Source organism: Typopeltis vanoorti, chromosome 3 (genome assembly GCF_054136105.1).
Source record: "Typopeltis vanoorti isolate ZY-2024b chromosome 3, IOZ_Tvanoo_1.0, whole genome shotgun sequence".
Lineage (NCBI taxonomy): Eukaryota > Metazoa > Arthropoda > Arachnida > Uropygi > Thelyphonidae > Typopeltis > Typopeltis vanoorti.
The window spans coordinates 149,206,155-149,225,111 of NC_143551.1; the positions used below are offsets into that span (position 1 = coordinate 149,206,155).

Here is an 18,957-nt window from a genome sequence, read left to right on the forward strand (position 1 = left end):
GCTCTTTCCGCAGAATGTAAACATCTTTGCCATACTTTCTTAGCCATTGACTACAGCTCCTAGATAAAATACTATATGGCCCTCCTACTTTTTCTCCTCTAACATACAAGAACAAAACACCACTATTCCTTACTAGTACTAATAAAATTCCCAAAAGTACTAATAAAATATGACCTTCACACCATATTCAAACCACATGTTATATTAGCAACTCTCTCAGATGTGAACTGTAGACTAAAATACACAAAGATTATTGAAGAAAAAATGAAAGAGTTTGAGAACAGGAATCAAACCTTGGAGATTCATTGACAAACTCTGAAGAAAACATTGATTGATTCTGCCAGAGAGGCATGTGGTGAGGTTGTGTGCAAGGATAAAAAAATCAGAACTCCCTGGTGGACACAGGAAGTTAGAGAGGCAGTGAAGGAAAAGAAGAAAGCATATCAAAAGTTCCTGGAAAATAGGTCAGCTTTTACTCTTACAGAATATAGAGACAAATGTAAGAAAGCTAAACAGTGTGTAAAACTAGCTAAACAAAAGCATGGGAGGACTTTGGCAAGAATATAGAAAATAAATATCAAGAAGGTGGCAAAATATTCTTGAAGTTTTTGAAGAAGCTTAGTAATGGAGGAAAGAGTGCTGTAAAAGGAGTTAGAGATGACAAAGGTGACATGAAAACAGGAGAAAAAGATATCCTTAAAGTATGGAGTAATTACTTTGAAAAACTGCTAAATGAAACAAGTAGTGATGACAGCACAGTGATAAAAAACACTGACCAGGCATGCAGTCAGGAATACATATCCATACTTGAAGGTAGAAAAAGCCATCAAAGGCTTGAAATGTGGAAAGGCAGCAGGAGTAGATGATATTCGACCAGAAATGCTGACGTATGGTGGTACAAGAGTCTTACAGTGGCTGCACTGCATAGTTCAGAAAGCCTGGACAGAGGGACGAATTTCCGATGATTGGAGTAGAGTTCTCATAGTACCCATATATAAAAAGGGAAATAAAACTGAATGTGAGAATTACCGAGGCATTTCATTACTGAGTGTTCCTGGTAAGATATATGCAAGTATACTTGAGAAACGGTTAAGAAGAATTGCAGAAGAAAAGCTTGGTGAAGAACAAGCTGGATTCAGGCCAAATAGAGGCTGTCAGGATCAGATCTTCACTTTACGACAAATAGTTGAGAAAGCATGGGAATATAACAAAGATCTGTTTTTAAGTTTTGTTGATTTGGAAAAGGCATATGACAAGGTGCCAAGAGAGAAGCTATTCAATACGCTGCAGTTATATGGTGTTAATGGGGCATTATATCAAGCAATACTTAGTCTTTATTTGAGTTGTAAGTCAGCAGTTAGAATTGAAGGAAGTACAGGAAGATGGTTTAATGTTAAATCTGGTGTGAGACAAGGATGTACATTATCCCCTCTGTTATTCATTATCTATATGGATCACATTATGAAGGAAAGTGGTATTAAACATGATATCAAAATTGGAGATGTTAATGTCAGTTCTTTGCTTTATGCGGATGATGTTGTACTTCTAAATAAATCTGCTACAAGTCTGCAAGATTCTCTGACTAAATTGAATGGCTGTTGTAATAGATATGGTATGAAGGTCAGCAATAAAAAGACAAAGACAATGAAAATAGGCAGAATCATTGAAAATGTCAACTGTGTTGTGAATGGAGAACCTGTGGAACAAGTAAAACATTTCAGCTATTTAGGCACGATTTTTACTGAAGATGGTAAATTAAATATAGAAATAGACAGCAGAATCAGCAAAGCTGGTATGGTGGGAAGTCAATTGAATAAATTCATATGGAATAAGAGAGAAATTAGTCGGAACACTAAATTAGCTGTATACAAGACAGTGTTCAAACCAGTTTTAACTTATGGATCTGAGAGCTGGGTCAGAAGTAAAACACTTGACCAAAGACTAGAGACCACAGATATGAGAGTCCTGAGAAAGACTATAGGTGTGAACAGATGGCATCAATGGCAATATCATATTAAAAATGAGGATATTAGGAAAGAACTTGACATTGTCAGCATCCAGGAATGTGTTAGCAGAGCTAATCTCAGGTGGTATGGTCACTTAAATAGAATGGGAGAGGAAAGATTAGCAAAACAAGTGTTCTCTGCTAGGTTGGCAGCAAAACGACCCAGAGGAAGACCAAGATATAGGTGGATTGATATGGTACAAAGTGCTTTAGACGATAGAAATATAAGCTCTGATAATGTTGGAGTCTTTACAAGTAACAGACTGATTTGGAGGAAAATTGTAGATAGGATATTAATAATGATGTAATTTTTTTCATGTAGTACTATCATATCCTGTACACCCCTTGAGGGTACATGGCAGGAATTTGATGATGATGATGATAATCTGCTATCCTAAGGTTAAACTTAATCCTCTAGCATATCCTGAGGTGCATGAAGTTCTCTGTGACTTGGCCTGCTGTAGATGGACAGGAAGATCTGTTAATATCTATCTGCCTTGAAGAACATAAGAAATATAATTATTATGGCAAGTCTGAACTGGCAGACCATGCTTAGGACATATTCACACAGGATTAGACGAGAAAAAAACCAATGTGCTATATAATGGTCATTACAGGTCAGAAAGATCATTTTTTGAGTCAGCCATGGCTATGAAGCATGCTCCTAATCTGAACAAATACGATTGCATTAATTTGTCAAAAATTTGCCCAATTTACTTGAAATTGCATTCCAGTCAAGAAGTTTATGTTTGTGTTTTTAATTTTTCTTAGGAAATGTCAATGGAAACTAATTATTAATTATACAAACTTTAATTAATAACTACCTATATTTCGGCAATGTTACATTGCCATTTTCAGGGATCATAAAACAATGATATGTTTAACCAGGCATTCACACTAAGGAAATGACGCTGAAGAAAGGCAACTGAAGAGTGTCCTGGAGTCCTAAAAGGTGCCCTGGGCTAAATTGGGTTGTCTTGGCTGTTGGGTTGACGATCTTAGAATATATGCTTCCCAATTTTGAGGCAGTCTCATGTGCCCAAATTTGTTGAAGTTTGGGAAGTTTTTCAGAGCTGCAGTTGATTCAAGGAACAATCTTTTGTACTTGTACTTGCTGTGGTGTAATAAAGTGGCCTTCTTCCAGCATATTCTGTGGTGGGTGTCCAATGCATGGTTAGCAAGTCCTGAGTGGCTGTATTGGTGCAACCGGATGTAGTCCTGATATTAACTGTTTGGCCATAGTAGGATAGGCCAGTTTGCAACTTTAAGGGACCTGGTATACCCCAGGTAGGTCTAGGAAAAGTGGCTGGTCTTTGGTGGAGCAGATAAGAGATGCTAATTTCTTATGTCATTTGTAACTAGTTGTGAGGTCATATTTTCTTAGGATTTTTGTTAGTTTTTGCGCATGTATCCCAGATATATGGAATGATGATAGATTTAGAGTGATCTCTGCTATGAAGGGGGGGTATAGTTAACTGGTGTTAATATTTTTTGGGAGTTGTAGCCATTGGCTAAGAAGGTGTTAAGGATATGGTTAAGTTCAGTAGTTAGGACATTGTTATCTGAACTGAATAATTTTGCCCTGTTATGTAGGATTTTTATAATCCCATATTGTTGGGACGAGGGGGGGGGTGACTGCTGGTGAATGTATCCAGCTGTATGTGTAGGTTTTCTGTAAACAGAAAAAGCCAAGGATCTATCAGGCTGGGAGAGTAATCAGTGTGTCTTAGAAAGGGAAACTGTCATTTTCCTTTTCCAAGGTAAACTGGATCCTTGGGTGTTGATTGTTTAAGCGTGTTGAGAAATTGTGGAGTGTATGTAAGACCAGGCAAGGCAGGTGACTTGGTTGGTGAGGGTAGCTAAAGAGAGGTATGAACAGCAGTTATCTAATGAAGCCAAAAAGAATCCTAAGGAGTTCTTTCAATATGTAGTCTGCAAAAAAAAAGAATGATTATGGAAGGATGACATTGATTGGAGAAAATGGTATAAAGACAGCTGTTGCAGAAGGTGATGGAGATACTTAATGAGCAGTTCATAAAGGTCTTTCAATCTTGTGAATGTGACTTCATGGAGAGATTGAGAGCAGTTTATGATGGGGAAGAGAGACTGACTGTAAGTGAGCAAGAGGTGTATGGGGAGTTGAGCAAACTAGATGTAAATAAAGCTGTGGGACTTGATAATATATCACCATGTATTCTGAAGGAATGTGCCAAGGAGTTGACGCCAGCCTTAACATATTTTTTTAATACGATTCTTGCACTCGGTCAAGTTCCTAAGGGGTGGAAGGAGAGCAAGATTATGCCACTCAAAAGAACTCAAGCATCAAACTATAGGCCTATCTGTGTGTCAGGTGTTATAGTTAAGTTGGAGAAGCTTGTGAGAACTAGGATCCAGAATTGGGTTGACAACAATGGTATTATCTTTGATGGACAACATGGATTTGCTAAAGGGAGATCATGTTTTAGAAATCTACTTACTTATTACAATAAGGTGCTGCTTCCATGGACAGAGGAGAAGGATACACAGTGATATACTTAGATTTTGCCAAGGCTTTTGATAGATTACCACGTGATAAGTTGGTAGTCAAACTGGAGTGGATGGGGTTGGATATTAGATTGGTGTTGGATTGGAGACTGGCTATCTGATAGGTATCAACAAGTTGTGTATGGGGGGGAGCAATATCCAGGAAAAGGAAAGTTACTAGTGGTGTGCCTTGAGGTCTGTTTTAGGACCATTGCTGTTTAACTTGTATATTAATGATATTGGTGAAGATGTGGATGGAGATATTCAGGTTTTTGCAGATGATGCAAAGTTGGGACAAACCATGAAGAGTAAAGATGTTGTGGCCTTACAAGGAGACTTCAATAAATTGAGTGATTGGGAATGAGGATGTGAGTTCAATGTTGCAAAATGTAAGGTTTTAAAATTTGGAAAACAAAAATGGAATGCAGAATTTATGCTTGGTGAAGATATATTGTCTGAGGTGGAGGAAATAAGAGATCTGGGGGATGATAGTGGATAAGGATCTGAAATTTTGAGGACACATAGCAAAAATTGTGAAGACAACACAAAGGCTTCTGGGAATGATGCAATGACTTGTTGAAGTAGGAAGATTCTTGTTCCATTGTATAATGTTCCTTTGATTAGGCCATACATGGACTATTTTGCCCAGATTTGGACACCTGGTTTTCAGAAGGATGGAGAGATGTTGGAGAGGATCCAGAGGCAACTGACTAAGGTAGTTTCTAACCTCTGGAATGTCGAGTATGAGGAAAGATTGAGAAGATGCAACTTGGAGAGTCTGGTGGACAGGAGGAGGAGGGGAGATATGATAGAGACCTATGAGTTATTAAGGGGTTGTTATAGGAATAATGCTGGAGAGATTCTACAGAAAATAGTGAGAGATCAGGGAAGAACTAGAGGTCATCCCTGGAAGGTGTGAGTAGGGAAGTGAGAAGCAGGTTTTTTTCATGCAGAGTTGTGAATGATTGGAATGCCTTGCCCGAGAGTGTGGTGTCTGCAGAGTATTTGAGTGTGTTTAAAGTACGGTATGATGAGCTATGTGTTTGATAAAAGGACCTCCTAGATGAGTCTTTGACTCCATGGAGTCTTGGGTAATAATAATAATAATAGTATCCAGACGATGCAGCCAAATGGTGAGCACATCATTCCATATATCTAGGAGGTCCTTTTATCAAACACATATCAAACACATGCAGAGTTGTGAATGATTGGAATGCCTTGCCCGAGAGTGTGGTGTCTGCAGAGAATTTGAGTGTGTTTAAAGTACGGTATGATGAGCTATGTGTTTGATAAAAGGACCTCCTGGATGAGTCTTTGACTCCATGGAGTCTTGGGTAATAATAATAATAATAGTATCCAGACGATGCAGCCAAATGGTGAGCACATCATTCCATATATCCACATAGCATAGTCAAAAAGTGGGTTTATGTGGGGCAGAGTTTAAGGCATTTTCTTCAGAGGTCTCCATAAAGAAGTTGGCCAGGGGCAGAGAGAATGGAGAACTCATGGCTGTCCCCTCTACCTGTTTGCAGAATGTTCCTTGCCAAATGAAATAGCCTGAATTCATGCTGAACTGAAATAGGGCTTGAGATGTCAGGAGGAAATTTGGCTTGGATGAGGTTATCTTTGAGTAGAACATTGGTGAATAAGGAAGAGACATCAACATTGACCATTATGTCAGTGTGTTGGTGTGAGAGTTTCTGTACTGGCTTTAAAGTGGGCTGAGTTTTTTATGTGTGAAGGTGTGTTGCCAGTATATTGTGTGAACACTTTGGCTAAATATAATAAATTTAGTTTAATCCTTTATCCAAGTGTGAGCAAACAAAGTTTGCGCCTGAAAGTATCTTCAGGACTGGGGTAAAGTGATACAACACCAGGGCAACTCGTTGCAAAGGTGTAGCAAGCTACCAACACTCCTGCCTCAGTATCTCCTTTAATGCAAAACACATCTCCTTGCAGATATGTCTACTGTTATGCATTAAGGGAAGGGCCACTACCCAGACTAGTTTCGACCTTTATTGAGGTCTCTTCAGTGGGAGCCAGGCCCAAGCTGAGATACCAAGCAGAAGTGTTCGCAGGTCATCTACACCTATAGGAGTTGCCAAATGGTGTGCCACCTTTTTTAATAAATTACTCTGGATTTAGAGAAAGATGTTGAAAGTTTATTTTTCACTTGGTTAGAGTATAATAAATTTAGTTTAATCCTTTATCCAAGTGTGAGCAAACAAAGTTTGCGCCTGAAAGTATCTTCAGGACTGGGGTAAAGTGATACAACACCAGGGCAACTCGTTGCAAAGGTGTAGCAAGCTACCAACACTCCTGCCTCAGTATCTCCTTTAATGCAAAACACATCTCCTTGCGGATATGTCTACTGTTATGCATTAAGGGAAGGGCCACTACCCAGACTAGTTTCGACCTTTATTGAGGTCTCTTCAGTGGGAGCCAGGCCCAAGCTGAGATACCAAGCAGAAGTGTTCGCAGGTCATCTACACCTATAGGAGTTGCCAAATGGTGTGCCACCTTTTTTAATAAATTACTCTGGATTTAGAGAAAGATGTTGAAAGTTTATTTTTCACTTGGTTAGAGTATAATAAATTTAGTTTAATCCTTTATCCAAGTGTGAGCAAACTTGGATAAAGGATTTGCTCACACTTTGCTCACAAAAGTTTGCTCACACTTGGATAAAGGATTAAACTAAATTTATTATACTCTAACCAAGTGAAAAATAAACTTTCAACATCTTTCTCTAAATCCAGAGTAATTTATTAAAAAAGGTGGCACACCATTTGGCAACTCCTATAGGTGTAGATGACCTGCGAACACTTCTGCTTGGTATCTCAGCTTGGGCCTGGCTCCCACTGAAGAGACCTCAATAAAGGTCGAAACTAGTCTGGGTAGTGGCCCTTCCCTTAATGCATAACAGTAGACATATCCGCAAGGAGATGTGTTTTGCATTAAAGGAGATACTGAGGCAGGAGTGTTGGTAGCTTGCTACACCTTTGCAACGAGTTGCCCTGGTGTTGTATCACTTTACCCCAGTCCTGAAGATACTTTCAGGCGCAAACTTTGTTTGCTCACACTTGGATAAAGGATTAAACTAAATTTATTATACTCTAACCAAGTGAAAAATAAACTTTCAACATCTTTCTCTAAATCCAGAGTAATTTATTAAAAAAGGTGGCACACCATTTGGCAACTCCTATAGGTGTAGATGACCTGCGAACACTTCTGCTTGGTATCTCAGCTTGGGCCTGGCTCCCACTGAAGAGACCTCAATAAAGGTCGAAACTAGTCTGGGTAGTGGCCCTTCCCTTAATGCATAACAGTAGACATATCCGCAAGGAGATGTGTTTTGCATTAAAGGAGATACTGAGGCAGGAGTGTTGGTAGCTTGCTACACCTTTGCAACGAGTTGCCCTGGTGTTGTATCACTTTACCCCAGTCCTGAAGATACTTTCAGGCGCAAACTTTGTTTGCTCACACTTGGATAAAGGATTAAACTAAATTTATTATACTCTAACCAAGTGAAAAATAAACTTTCAACATCTTTCTCTAAATCCAGAGTAATTTATTAAAAAAGGTGGCACACCATTTGGCAACTCCTATAGGTGTAGATGACCTGCGAACACTTCTGCTTGGTATCTCAGCTTGGGCCTGGCTCCCACTGAAGAGACCTCAATAAAGGTCGAAACTAGTCTGGGTAGTGGCCCTTCCCTTAATGCATAACAGTAGACATATCCGCAAGGAGATGTGTTTTGCATTAAAGGAGATACTGAGGCAGGAGTGTTGGTAGCTTGCTACACCTTTGCAACGAGTTGCCCTGGTGTTGTATCACTTTACCCCAGTCCTGAAGATACTTTCAGGCGCAAACTTTGTTTGCTCACACTTGGATAAAGGATTAAACTAAATTTATTATACTCTAACCAAGTGAAAAATAAACTTTCAACTTTGGCTAAATGTTTGGCTAATTTGTATGTGTGGGGATCAATTTACAAATTACCATTATGTCCCATCCACAATGGGACATAGTACATGCTTATGGATTTTTGGTAGTCCATATATCTGTCTTTGGGGGGGGGGTCTAGAGTTAAAAGGTTTTGAACATATGTTCATCCAACATATGTTCAACCTTCCTGAACATATGTTGGATGAACTGGAGGATCAAGTGAGGTTAAGGGACGTCCGGCCCACAACAGTTCAGGACATCATACAGGCCAAGAGGTAACCTTCTTAAGGAGCCTATGGAGTGTTCTGATTTGGATGCTAGTAGGATCATATTCTATAGGGAGGTAGGTAGAATGATCTAAAAGTAAAGAGGCAAGCTTACCTGTTTAATCTGATTGGTTTAGAACCAGAGTGGTATTTCCCTTATCTGCTTTAGTAATTACTATTTTTTGTTGCTTTTTGGTGGTTTGTCTTGCTTAAGAACACTGGCTATAACTCTCAAAAAAATCCAAAAAATATTAAAACCAGTTAACCACAACTCCCCCTCCCTTCATAGCAGAGATTACTCTAAATCTATTACCATTCCATATATCCAGGGTACATCTGAAAAACTAACAAAAACCTAAGAAAATATGACCTCACAACTAGTTACAAACCATATAAGAAATTAGCATCTGTTATCTGCTCCACCAAGGACCAGCCACTTTCCCTAGACCTACCTGGAGTATACTAGGTCCCTTAAAGTTGCAAACTGTCCTATCCTATCCTACTATGGCCAAACAGGCAGGACAGCCAGTATCAGCTTATCCTAAACTAGGACTACATCTGGTTCCACTAATACAGCCACTCAGGACTTGTTGACCATGCATTGGACACCCATCACAGAATATGCCAGAAGAAGGCCACTTTATTACACCACAGCAAGTACAAGTATGAAAGATTGGTCCTTGAATCAACCTCAGCTCTGGAAAAACTTTCCAAACCTCAACAAATTTGGATGCATGAGACTGCCTTAAATTTGTGAAGCATACATTCTAAGATCCTTTCTTTTTTCTCTTAAATATGAATGGAAGGACATTCTAAGATCGTCAGCCCAACAGCCAAGACAACCCAATTTAGCCCAGTACACCTTTTAGGACTTCGGGACACTCTTCAGTTGCCTTTCTTCAGCCTCATTTGCTTTGTGTGAGTGTGTGCATGCACATATGGTTTTGTGATTGAAGATGGCAGTGTAACATTGCTGAAATATAGGTAGTTAATAATTGAAGTTTTTATAATTAATAATTAGTTTATGTTGCTACTTCCTAGAAAATTACAATTATGTTTGTGTTTGCTGTTGAATGCTTTTGCTACTCCTTCCTTTTGCTGATTACTGTTTCATGAATATAAAATCTTATATTTATTATTTAGCAGGATATCACCTATTTTAGTTCCCCCCCCCTTCATTAGTAACATCAGTTATATCCACTAGTCTCTCTCTCTCTCTCTGAATATATATATACAGGTAACCCTAGTATAACACGGTACTTATACAACGCGGTTTTGATATAACACGGTCTACAAATTGTAGTAGCCATTGTTGAGCACGGTACTTATACAACACAGTTTCGATATGAGACGGTCTACAAACTATAGTAACCCTTTATCTTTACATATATTTTTCAATGCGCAACTTAAAAATCAAATTTTATCTTCGTTAAATTTGCGTCTGCCCATATCACACACGTTGTTATAAGTAGCAAATTTTTATTAGGGGAAATACCCTTTAGCATGCATGTATGTCAATTGTTTACCACCATATAAAGTATTTACTGTTGAAAACTGTCTTCGTTTTCTGCCAGGAAAGCACATTAAAAATCATAAGTGTGTTAATCTCAAGTTGAGCACTTTATTTTTTGGCGAGTTACATACAATATGTAATGCTTTTTTTTTTTATGTAAAAAAAATATTTTTATACTAATGGCCACTTAGAGCATTTTTACGATATATGCGTTTGTTAATAAGGATAAACCCACCCACTGTAATCTGCCAAAGGTAATAATTGAATAAGACTGAAGATACGTTCGGTTTCGATCAGTACATGACACTCAACTTTCGCAACCTTCATAAGTGCTCCAGTCTCTTCAATAGTGAATTAATTGATGGGGAAATAGATTTAAATGAGGAGGAACTGGTACAATTAATAGAGGAAGTCGAATCAATTGGCAAGGAAAGTTCTGCCAAAGATTCTGATTGTGATGAATCCGTTAAAGAATTCAGTTTAAAGAAATTAGCAGAAGGATTGAACTTGGCAAGAAAGTTATTTTATGGATAATGATCTTTCAATGGAGCACTCTGGAAAATTCACAAGACAATTGGATATTTGTTTAGCTTCATATTATGAACTTAATAAAAAATTGCAGCATAGTGGTAAGCAAGGTCTGATTACTGACTTCTTAATAACTAAACCACCCGAAGTATGCAATGAGATACCCAAGAGATTTCAAGTGACGAAGACGTCTGGCCACTCATAAATAAAGAACATCTATGAAATGTTATTTTTGAAGACAGTGATGATGATTAAAATATGCACTTTATTTTATTTTGCCTGAAACATTTATGTATTATGTGCAATGAAGTTTACGTGCAGTTTATAATTTTTTATAATTTTATACTATGTATTTGTTTCATAACTTATGTTTTCTTAACTTACATGAATTACTTGAATTAAATAAAAATTTATTTTTGTTGGATATGTCATTGTTTATATAATCTTAAAAAAAAACTACTTCAGAACCTAACCCTATTTTTATGTGATCTGAGTCTCGCATAACGCGATTTATATAACGCAGCATTTTTGTGGAACCTAACATCTGCGTTATACGAGGGTTACCTGTTTCATAATAGCTGTTTTCAAATTTTCAGCTTCATCATCATCATCATACGTATCAAGGATTTAGGCCTAGCATGGCCTGTTCCGGCCTTAGAAGTCATCGTTGAATCGTTTAAGAGGACGTCCTGGTTTTCTTTTTCCTAATGGCTTGTACTTTAAGGCTTGTTTTGGTAATCTTTCTTCTTTCATTCTTTGAACGTGTTCCATCCATTTATGTTTATATTTTTTAATTTTTTCTATTTTAATTATTTCTTGGTTTAATTCCTTCATAATATCTTCATTTCTTTTGTGATCAAATAGGGTATACTTTGCAGTTTTTCTCATAAACTTCATTTCTGCTGTTGTTAATCTTTGTTTGTCTTTTTGTTTTATTGTCCAGATTTCACTTCCATACATTAAGACCAGTAGGGCTAATGTATTGTATACTTTTAGCCTGGTTTGTTTTTGAACTAGGTTTGGTTTAAATATTGAGTTAATTACATCTGTTATTTTTAAATATTTTGCAATTTTTACATTTATATCTTTTTCATTTTCATATGTGATCATACATCCTAGGTAGTTAAATGAATTCACCTGTTCTAAGATCTTGTTATCTATTACTATTTTATCATGTTGGAGGCTTAATGGATTTTTTACAACACTCAAAAAGAATTAAAATAGACTTTAATACTTCCTATATTTCGTCCTAGTCACTAGGACATCTACGGGGATTACAAAAAAATTAATGTAACATATGCACAAATAACAAACAATACTAAGCCCAACCACGTGGGTGACACTAAAGTCCTATCTAGGTAGAGCGCCCTCTAAGGGCAGTAGTAGGTGGCCTGGAATGTAAGGTGGGAACTCTGGTGATGAGTGTTTCCCAAATCTTCGGAAGCTTAATGCACCCATATTTATTGAGATTTGGTTGGTTTTTGAGAGCTGCTGCTGCTGCTTCTAAGAAAAGTCTCTCTTTCTTGAATTTGCTGTGGTGGAGCATGGTGGTTTTCTTCCATGATACTCTGTGGGTGGTGTCCAAAACATGGTCAGCCAAGCCTGAATGGCCATAGTTGTGTTTGAAGATGTAAGACTTGTGTTCCTCTAGACGGATGGATGCTGATCTGCCTGTTTGTCCAAAGTACGCCAGCTTGCAGGAACACGGTACTTTGTAAACTCCAGGCAGAGAGAGAGGAGGGAGCTGATCTTTCGTAGAACGGATAAGGGTAGCCAGTTTGCGGTGGGGCTTATATGCTGTGTGTAGATTGTATTGTTTTCGTATCTTGGCTATTTTTTCAGATGTGCCACGGATGTAGGGTATGGTGATGGCATTTTTAAAATCTTGTTGACGAGAAGGAAGGGGAATGGGGGAGGAGTTGATTATTTTTTTGATACTGTGATCGCTGTAGCCATTGGAGAGGAAAGTGCTGTGTATGTGGTTAAGCTCATTAGTGAGGGCGGTTCCACTGGAACAAAGATTGTGGGCTCTCTTGGTAAGAGTTTTAATTATGCCATATTGTTGAGAGGGGTGGTGGTGGGAGAGTTTGTGAATGTATCTGCCTGTGTGTGTGGGTTTTCTGTATACGGTGAAGGTAAGTGTATCATTAGGCAGGCGTGTGACTAAGGTGTCTAGGAAGGGTAAACAATTGTTCTTTTCCTTTTCCATAGTGAACTGGATTCTTGGATGTAGACTGTTGAGATGACTGAGGAAGGAGTCTAACGTGTCTGGACCATGAGGCCCAGACACGCCTTCTAAGAAAACGAATGTTTTCTTAGAAGCAGCAGCAGCTCTCAAAAACCAACCAAATCTCAATAAATATGGGTGCATTAAGCTTCCGAAGATTTTGGAAACACTTATCACCAGAGTTCCCACCTTACATTCCAGGCCACCTACTACTGCCCTTAGAGGGCGCTCTACCTAGATAGGACTTTAGTGTCACCCACGTGGTTGGGCTTAGTATTGTTTGTTATTTGTGCATATGTTACATTAATTTTTTTGTAATCCCCGTAGATGTCCTAGTGACTAGGACGAAATATAGGAAGTATTAAAGTCTATTTTAATTCTTTTTGAGTGTTGTAAAAAATCCATTAAGCCTCCAACATGATGTCCTCACAGCACTTAAGCCTCTACACACGTATTACTATTTTAGTTCTTGATGGATCTTGTCCTTTAAAGGCCATAGTTTTTGATTTTTCCGTTGATATTATCATACCATAATCTTTGGATATCTCATTTAGATTTAAAATAGCTTTCTGTAAGTTATCTTCAGAATTTGTAATTATTATTTGGTCGTCTGCAAAGAGGAGAGTGTCTAAGTTAACTGTAGGTGAAAGTTTAATTCCTTGATGTAAATTTTTACTCCATTTTATTATTATTTCATTTAAGTAGATATTAAAAAGTATTGCTGAGAGGGGACATCCCTGTCGGACCCCTTGGTTTATCTCTCTTGTATATGATAGCTCGTGATTTAATCTTATTTGTATTTGATTATTTTCATATATACTTGTGATAGCTTTTAGGATATTATTTGGTATTTGTCTTCCTTTTAATGTTGTTAAATAATATGTTTCTTTTAACTTTGTCAAATGCTTTTTCAAAGTCAATAAATGCAATATGTGTTTTCTAAATTATATTCTCTTCTTTTCTCTATTATTAATTTTAGGCAAAAGGCTGGGTCTATACATGATCGTCCTTTTCTAAATCCATTCTGTACTTCTAGAATAAAGTTTTCGGAATATTTCATTAGTTTGTTATTTAAGATTCTGCTATATATTTTGTAACAGGAATTTAGTATACTGATACCTCTATAGTTTTTAGGGTCATCTCTATTACATTTCTTAAAGATAGGAATCACAATTGCTTTTTTCCATTCTATTGGGAGGATACCAGTTGAGTAAATTTTATTTATTTTATTTTGTTTTCAGCTTCATTGTTGTAAAAAAACTTGCTCCAGCTTTCAGTTTGATTTCGATAGGGCCAAAAGTAGAAAACCAGTTTTACATGTGGTTCTATTCCTCTCTCCATTTCCTACTTTGATGATTTAGATCAGGCATGGGAACCTGTGTCCTTTTTTGCATATTTTGTCAATTACATATCTTCATCATTTACAAATTATACATTCTCAAAAAAAGCATGCATTTTAATTAATTATATTTAAAAAATGTTATTTTTAGAGCACAGTGTTAAAAAAAAACTATTATCAATCTATCCATTGTTCTCTGGTTGCTGTTTCATCCTTATCTGTTGTTCAATGGTTAGCTTGCTATCGTATTATATTAATTTGTCACTAGAGGCCACTATGCCTGCTCGGTGCATTATGAACTAGATTAAAAAGAAACTGTTTAATTTAGTTTGGCATGTGTGTTGCAGTATTGTGGTGCTGTCGCATGTATTGTTGTTTTATGGCAAGCTGAATGAGTAGAAGTTTTATATAATTTGTTTATAATTTTTTTTTTTTTAATTTTATTTGATAGCCCAAAATTTCCCAAATACAAAGAAAAGAACAATTAAGGAAGAGAATAGAGTGTTTAATGAAGAATGGGAGCTGCAATATTACATGCTTACAATCAAAGATAAAATGGTGTATTTGCCAAAATGAAGATATATTTTTTGTTTGCCCTAGATGAGTTCACTGTTATTACTGACTCAGCATAAGTTTTATTTTATATATCACATTTGATTATCAGATTATCAGATTTAGGGTGGCACATGAAATGAAATTCCTTGAATGTCTTCATAATCAAGAATCATCTTTTTTTTGAACACCTGCTAAGATTTGCTTCTGTTACCTTTTTTTTTTTTTCATAACAGTTGAGCCAAAGTTCTTTCACTGACTCAACTCACTGGACATCCATTAACCTCCCTGTATTCCTCAAAATCTATAAAAATGCTCTGCATTTGTGTATGGTCCAATTTCAAACTTATTGAACTGGCTTTCATCTTCTTTAATCTGCATTTCATCTATACTTTGGAATAGCTTTTTTCTTCCAGTTTTCCCACAAATTAACCATAATTATTCAAAAGACAAATTTGTACTAATTATGGCAACTATACCTAAAAGAAGAAGAATTATGCTTTTGAAAACTCCTGATTTTTGATACTGTCTTATACATAAGCTATACTACATTTATAATGCTTTTTAAGTGATTGTGAGTATTTTTATACAGAAGTGGAAAAGTTTTTCTCCCAGAGATTCAGGATGGCATGGATTCTGTTACTAGAATAGGTGCAAGCATAAGCAAACAAAGTTTGCGCCTGAAAATATCTTCAGGACTGAGGTAAGGTGGTGCAACACCAGGTAACTCCGAGCATAGGTGGACCAAGCTCTCATCACTCCTTGTCTCAGTATCTCCCATAATGCAAAGCACATCTCCTTGCAGACATGTATACTGCTATGCATCAAGTGAAGGGCCACAACCCAGACCGGTTTCGACCTTTATTGAGGCCTTAGTATCTCCACGTTTGGGCCTGCCTCCCACTGACGAGACCTCAATAAAGGTCGAAACCGGTCTGGGTAGTGGCCCTTTCCTTAATGCATAGCAGTATACATATTCACAAGGAGATGTGCTTTGCATCATGGGAGATACTGAGACAAGGAGTGATGAGAGCTTGGTCCACATTTGCTTGGAGTTGCCTGGTGTTGTACCATCTTACCTCAGTCCTGAAGATATTTTCAGGTGCAAACTTTGTTTGCTTACACTTGGATAAAGGATTAAACTAAATTTATTATAGGTGCAAGCATTTACAACTTGAAGTGTTGTCATGCAAATAGAACAATCAATATGTGTGTTGCAGAGTAGGCCAATTCTTGTTCTGGCTTCATGATTATAAAATTGTTGTAGTTATATGATTCTTCATATCCATTAGTATTTGCCAAGCAAGATGGATTTTGGAAGCCATAATGCTGTTATCACCTGTAACCATGTTGAAGATTATTCCATCTAAACCTATAGAGGTGCAAAGATCCTTTCCCACCAGAATAGTCAGCGTTTGTTGACCCTGCAGTGGTTCCAAGTATATTTTTTCCATGTTAACCTTCAACAGACATATTCTGTATTGTTATGTTCTGTTAGGAAGTACTACAATTCATGTTGTGCTTCCCTTCCCACGGCTCACGTTGTTTACTATAAATAGTCCATTGCTAAATTTAACTTGCCATTATCCACGCTACTGGCCAGGACGTATATATACGTCCACATTTCCATGGATGTGAAGTGCATATTAAAATTGTAATACCATTGATATTACATTGAAATTTATGATGGATACGAAGCTTTTGAGGGTGCGTATTTGATCTTTAATGGCCAGTAAGGTGTGTTAAAGGCTCTAGAAAGTAATTTTTTTTTCAGAATACCAGTACTGTGCAGAGTGAATTATTTAAACTTACTATAGCATACCAGCATCATTAATTGCTGTCGTCTTGTTAAATGACATTTGTAGTTTTTGTGTAAAAATTGTATTTGTTATTGTTCAACTTTGCCTGTACTCATTTTTTTTATTTGTTTTATTATTATTTTTTATTAACTGTGAAAGCCTAGAGATTTATTATTATTATTATTCCTGATACCTCCAAGGGGTCCGAAGATTCATCGTGGGAGGACACTTACAACTGCCTCAACCACTACACCGAACCTCTACTACAAATCAACTCCATCAATGCCATCTACCTCCACCACCACCACAACTAGTATTTTTTGTCTGTAAATTGCATGTGTTCTGAAGGGCCGATTTATCTGTATGCGGGATGAAAAACCCGAGTTTCCAGGAGAAAAAACCCTGCTACAGCTGTATGAGATCGGCTAACTCACCTTCGATTGAAATCGTCCAGATAAAGATTCCTCCCGTCACGACGAGAATCGAACTTAGGCCTATTCCAATTGAAGGATGCAATGTACCGTTGTTCCTCCAATTGCGCTACGTAGGCTTTGAAGCGCAATTGGAAAACAACGGTACATTGCACCCTTTGATTAGAAAAAAGCCTGAGTTCATTTAAATATAAAGAGCTAATAAGCTTCATTTCGGCAATGAAAACATTACTTAAATTAAGGGGATATTAAATCCCACATAGTTTTAAAACCGAATAAGAAACTCAAAGATTGGAATCAGAGAGTTTCTTGCCGAATATAGTAAACTATAAAGTATCGGCGACACTAGCGTTAGCAAATGCAAGTGATCCTAGTACGTAGTACAATACCGGACGACTCGTTGCAAAGGTGGGGGAAGTTCAGATCGCTATCCTTAGGTATTTTCCATAATGTAAAAACACATTTCCTAGGAAATGTATGCTGTTATTACATTATGGAGAGAGGTCACTACCCAGACCAGTTTCAGCCTTTTTTGAGGCTTCATCGGTGAGTAGCTAGACCTAATATCAAAGTGTATAGCGAAAAGAACTTATATACTCTGCGAACGAGTTATCCAAACAGGTGCAACCATTAAGTTACTTAAATATAAAGAGCTAATAAGCTTCATTTCGGCAATGAAAACATTACTTAAATTAAGGGGATATTAAATCCCACATAGTTTTAAAACCGAATAAGAAACTCAAAGATTGGAATCAGAGAGTTTCTTGCCGAATATAGTAAACTATAAAGTATCGGCGACACTAGCGTTAGCAAATGCAAGTGATCCTAGTACTTAGTACAATACCGGACGACTCGTTGCAAAGGTGGGGGAAGTTCAGATCGCTATCCTTAGGTATTTTCCATAATGTAAAAACACATTTCCTAGGAAATGTATGCTGTTATTACATTATGGAGAGAGGTCACTACCCAGACCGGTTTCAGCCTTTTTGAGGCTTCATCGGTGAGTAGCTAGACCTAATACCAAAGTGTATAGCGAAAAGAACTTATATACTCTGCGAACGAGTTATCCAAACAGGTGCAACCATTAAGTTACTTAAATATAAAGAGCTAATAAGCTTCATTTCGGCAATGAAAACATTACTTAAATTAAGGGGATATTAAATCCCACATAGTTTTAAAACCGAATAAGAAACTCAAAGATTGGAATCAGAGAGTTCCTTGCCGAATATAGTAAACTATAAAGTATCGGCGACACTAGCGTTAGCAAATGCAAGTGATCCTAGTACTTAGTACAATACCGGACGACTCGTTGCAAAGGTGGGGGAAGTTCAGATCGCTATTCTTAGGTATTTTCCATAATGTAAAAACACATTTCCTAGGAAATGTATGCTGTTATTACATTATGGAGAGAAGTAATGTGTTTTTACATTATGGAAAATACCTAAGAATAGCGATCTGAACTTCCCCCACCTTTGCAACGAGTCGTCCGGTATTGTACTAAGTACTAGGATCACTTGCATTTGCTAACGCTAGTGTCGCCGATACTTTATAGTTTACTATATTCGGCAAGAAACTCTCTGATTCCAATCTTTGAGTTTCTTATTCGGTTTTAAAACTATGTGGGATTTAATATCCCCTTAATTTAAGTAATGTTTTCATTGCCGAAATGAAGCTTATTAGCTCTTTATATTTAAGTAACTTAATAGTTGCACCTGTTTGGATAACTCGTTCGCAGAGTATATAAGTTCTTTTCGCTATACACTTTGGTATTAGGTCTAGCTACTCACTGATGAAGCCTCAAAAAGGCTGAAACCGGTCTGGGTAGTGA

The 18,957-nt window shown here is 37.3% G+C and overlaps 1 protein-coding gene across 1 annotated transcript in view; it reads left to right on the forward strand.

Annotated features, from left to right (window-relative positions):
* Positions 1-18,957, forward strand: part of LOC150108649 (mitochondrial import inner membrane translocase subunit Tim29) — a 71,341-nt gene that overhangs the window by 11,440 nt on the left and 40,944 nt on the right. The window lies entirely within an intron of this gene.